The following is a 4,712-nucleotide window of genomic DNA, read 5'->3' as shown; positions in this document are numbered from 1 at the left end:
GCGGTGTCCCGGCGGTGTCCCGGCAGGCTCCCGGCGGTGTCCCGGCGGTGTCCCGGCGGTGTCCGGCGGTGTCCCGGCAGGCTCCCGGCGGTGTCCCGGCGGTGTCCCGGCGGTGTCCCGGCAGGCTCCCGGCGGTGTCCCGGCGGTGTCCGGCGGTGTCCCGGCGGTGTCCCGGCGGTGTCCCGGCAGGCTCCCGGCGGTGTCCCGGCGGTGTCCCGGCGGTGTCCCGGCGGTGTCCCGGCGGTGTCCCGGCAGGCTCCCGGCGCGGCCCGCAGGGGGCAGCCGAGCCCCGCGGATCCCGCCCGGCCCCGCCCGGCCCGGCGCTCCCGCGGCCCCTCCGGGATGCTCCAGCCCTCGTCCCAGCGTTCCTAATCCCGCGGCACCCCGTGGAATAACGCAGGCTGGGGGTTGGGGCTCTGCTGCACGGATTTGACTGAAAATGCAATTTGGAAAGGGTTTAGCTGAGCCCGCCCAAATATACAGTGAGATAAAGTGATGGGAACAGGGAGTGGATTTATATTCTGTCCTTTTTTGGTGAGCCCAGTGTCTGCACCTGTGGCTGTGGCTCAGGGGCTGCAGCTCCACCCACATCTGCGTCCAAAATTCACATTAAACTGGCAGAAAACAAAGCAATAATATAGAAACTCGCAAAAACCTTGGGTTTATTAAAGTGTCCTGGCTGACACAGTTCTCACTGTTGTTTTGTAGTCCTGACTCAATAGCTAAACGTCCTCTATGGCCTTGGGCACAGGGAGAAGAAGGTGCTGGATACCTGTACGTGTAATGATGGGTGTCTGTCAATGTGTTGGGAGTGGCAGAACACCGAGGAGGGAATCACTGCCAGGAACACTGCTTCAGAGCAGCTTGGCTGGACCTGTAGTGCTTCCAGGCTGCAATAGAAGGATGTAGATGGCTTCCCCACTCCTCCTGCTGCCACTTTTCTTCATTACCTCCCATTTAGTTAGGCCTTCTGCAAAGCAGAGAAGAAACCCCTTGCAACAGAGAGTTGACTGTTTTTAGGGTATTGCCAAGAAGGCTTAATTTGCCTTATGACCGTGGCAAACTCCTGCCTATCCCATAGGTTTCTTGCCCAAAGCAAATAGCTTAGAGTGCCTGGCATGCTTTGTGTCCATGCTGTGCACAGGCCAAGCCTCTCTTAGAAGCCTCAATACAAAAGCTAGGCCAGTGTGAGGAGCATGAAGGGATTTCCCCCTGTCCTTCCATCACAGATACCTTACGCAATTACTTGCTCCAGACATTGTGTTGAAAATGTGTTGAGTCACCATCTCTGGAGATATTTTAGAGATTTGGGGCTTAGGGACATAGTTTAGTGCTGGAATTGGCAGTGCTGGATTCATGGCTGGATTTGATAAAGGTTTTTCCCATTGTAAAAGGTACTATGTTTCTCTGTTTTTGTGAATTGTTTCTCCAATAAGCCGGCTATTTCTCTCCTATATTTGATAATTAGTGACATATTGTGTCCCTTTTGGCTGCTTGCCCACTTCCCCTGACAAGTGCAGAGCTTGCATGCAAAGCTCAAAGAGTCTCATGCAATTATTTTGGTTTGTGTTGTCTCTCTTTTCCTTGGTTGGGAATTGCTAGTGAACACAATGCCTTCAGGCTGTAATTTCCTGTTGCATATTTTCTGAAACCATGTGAGGGATTGCTCTTGATGAGCTTTCCAGGAGCCTGCTACAATTGAACTTGCCTAATTATCAGCCAGTTATAGCCTTCAGTTTCTTGCCACCCTTTTTCTCTTGTCGTTCAGGATTGTTTTATTTTCCCCTCCTGGGATTTGAATGCTAGTATGGATCATGGAGTCTCTGACAGTAGGTGTCACAAGTTTGTCTGGGTTAGCACACAAAAATGTCAGGAAGAGAGGGCTCTGAGCAGTAGGGATGCTTCATAAAGGGCTTATATGGTGCCCGTATCCTGGACCAGGGCTTACCAAAGCATGTCCCCTGGACAGCAATGACTGTTCATGGGAGTGTATCATCCTTGTGCTACTCTTCAGTAAAGACATGACCTGCTGGGCAGAGGTCATTGTGACATTCCTAGGGCTGAAAGTGGCAGGTGGCTCAGAGAATGTGGGTGGATTGAGAGCAATGTCAGCAGGACTTCAAAGGATCGTTCTGTGCACATCTGGTTCATGGAGCAGAGCAGACTGAGGGGATGCCCTGGCTGTGCCTGAACTGAGTAGAGGACTCTCACAGCTAGAAAGATCAGCAACACAGAGCTGATTTTGACCTATGTAGCAATACACCCTGCCTGCCACACAGTCAGCTACAGGTACATAGTTTCAAGGAACATGATCATGATTTCTGGAGGCTGCTTTATCCCTGAACAAAGCAGCGTTCACTGCCATGGATGCAGATGTTTCTATGAGCTTTATCCTTAGCTCAGCTGCCTGTTCTGCCACTCCCCTGGCTGCAGTGCTTCTGGTCTTTGTGGGGCCATGCTCTAGCCTGCAGAAACCTCACTAGGAAGAGTCAGATTGAAGGTCATGTTTCCTTCGTTTCTGAGGACTTAGGGAGAAAAAGGCAATTTGTGACTGTGTTTGTGGAGCTGGGAGTCTATCCAAAGGAGGATGTCAGGATTCTTGCCCTGGTTTTTATGTGGTGTAAATGGCCAGGAGTGGTCTGTAAGAGCTTTCAATTCCCCTCTTCTGACTGCTGAGAGATTTTCTCCCCAAAATTTCGATTGGCCCTGTGGCACATTCAGGGTCTGCAGCCGCTCTGGGTAAAGAGAGGTATTGTCCTGAATTCCCACAAGTGCCACGGTCTCCTGGATGCTCTGAGGGAGGCAGTAATATTCACACCTTTCAAAGATCAGAGGCATCATGGAAGATCATGGTTCTTTTCCTCAGCCCCTGCACTGCTAGCTTTGTGCTGTCACAGGGCTCTGCTTAATATTGCTGTGCTTTTATAAGCTAAAACAGGGTCTGCTCGCTGGCACAGTACCTTTCACACAGCATCTCTGTCCCTCTCCTCCTTTAAATAATAGGATTTAATGAGCAGAACTGAGTATTTGTGTTTACATACAAAACCTTCCATGTATTTATCAAGGATGTGTCCAAAAGCTTTAGAAGGAGCAGAAAAAAATTTCTCTTCTTTCTCTGTCTTGTAAGCTTCTATAAAATTGAATGCAAGAAAAACTCAGTGATTGTTTCTCCCTCATTGTAACTGGTTTCAGTGTGCCACTATACTCAGCAAAATGTATTATATATGTTAGCAATTGTTTCTCTATGCCCATCACAATAGCCAAGGAGTTAAAATTGCTAATGATCTTTCCAGCAGCCGAGCTATTTTTCATCTGCTCACTGAGGCCATTAATCAACAAACAACATTTGCTAGCAATTAACCTATGGGTATGGGATTTTTCTTTTTTCTGCTATTACATTTCTATTCTAGTCTGCACATCAAATAGAAGATGTACCCTAACACCACTTTTGCTAATTGAAGAATCTAGAAAACAAAAGTTCTCAGGCCTACATGGACCAGCTTGATAGGAGAAAAGAGGGCATCCAGTATGCTGGGAAAACATCACATTCAATACTTCCTCAGATTGCTGAACATTAATTGCCCTCTTGCTCTCCACTTGTTCTTCCTAATGTTCTATAGATGATAGAACGGACATCCGAGATGTGTTGCTCTAGTTACTATGTATTTTAAAATACTTACTGAAATACTCCCTTGGGAAGAAAAGGAGCTGTGCATGTGTTCCCCTGACCTTTACACTGCCTTTACACTCAATGCTGCCACTGAGTAGTGGTATCACCTCATTTTTCACTAGCAAGATTCAGGACGAAAATATTTCTAGTATTACTTCAGTGATGTCGGCAAAGTTACACCTGGGGAAATCCCCACCTCTAATATATTCTACTCTCTGCAAAATTTATTTGACTGGAAAGTGTTACTGCGTGACTTAATAGAGTTTCTTTATGTCACAGAAGAAAGGAAACAGGAAAGTTAGTGAGAAATTGAAGAAACAGTTTGCCTCCAAAATTGTTGCAGGGGACTTTTCTGGTTCGCAGGACTTTGTGAGATGGCAAATTAAAGATGTCCAAAAGAACAAACACACACCATGAGCAGAGCTGGTGCAGTATCCTGCCTGCATTGGTATGACTGCAGAGAACCAGTATCTCCCATCCTAGCATCCACTGGCAGTTCTGTATGGAGATGGTCTAGAAGCCTTAAGTTGCCTAAAGCTGGAGTAATGTCAAGTCGTGTAACTGTGATCAGAAGCAGCTTAGATAAGGTAGCACATGCATGGATGGCTGGGTTGCACCAGCGCAGCCACTTCTGTTAGCCTTGGTGAGCAGTGGAGGGAGGCTTTTCTACCTGGAAAGGAGTATTTTTCCTGTGCATATCTTTCTGCTGGTGGCATTTCAGAAGTGCAGGAGGAAATAGCCCAGTCCTCTAGCACAGCCAGTAGTAGCTTTGGATCCTGGCAGCAGAGGAAGGGCTAGTAAAAGTATTAAATTACCTGCCATGCTTCAGAGCCTGTTCGCATCACTACTTTTTTGGTTAATAATTAGGACAGGAGGGTAGTAATAAACTTATTACTAAAGTATCCACATCAGAATTACTTAATTTTCTTGTCAACCCAAAGTTCCATGTTTATTGTTCATTTTCCTTCACCCCAGGCCCTGCAGGCAATATGTTCATGCTTCGTCTCCAGTTAGACTGAAATCCAGCATCACCAATTTTGGC

The sequence above is a fragment of the Corvus moneduloides genome, chromosome 1 (assembly GCF_009650955.1).
Source record: "Corvus moneduloides isolate bCorMon1 chromosome 1, bCorMon1.pri, whole genome shotgun sequence".
NCBI classification, from domain to species: domain Eukaryota; kingdom Metazoa; phylum Chordata; class Aves; order Passeriformes; family Corvidae; genus Corvus; species Corvus moneduloides.
Note: the sequence above shows the minus strand (reverse complement) of the source record.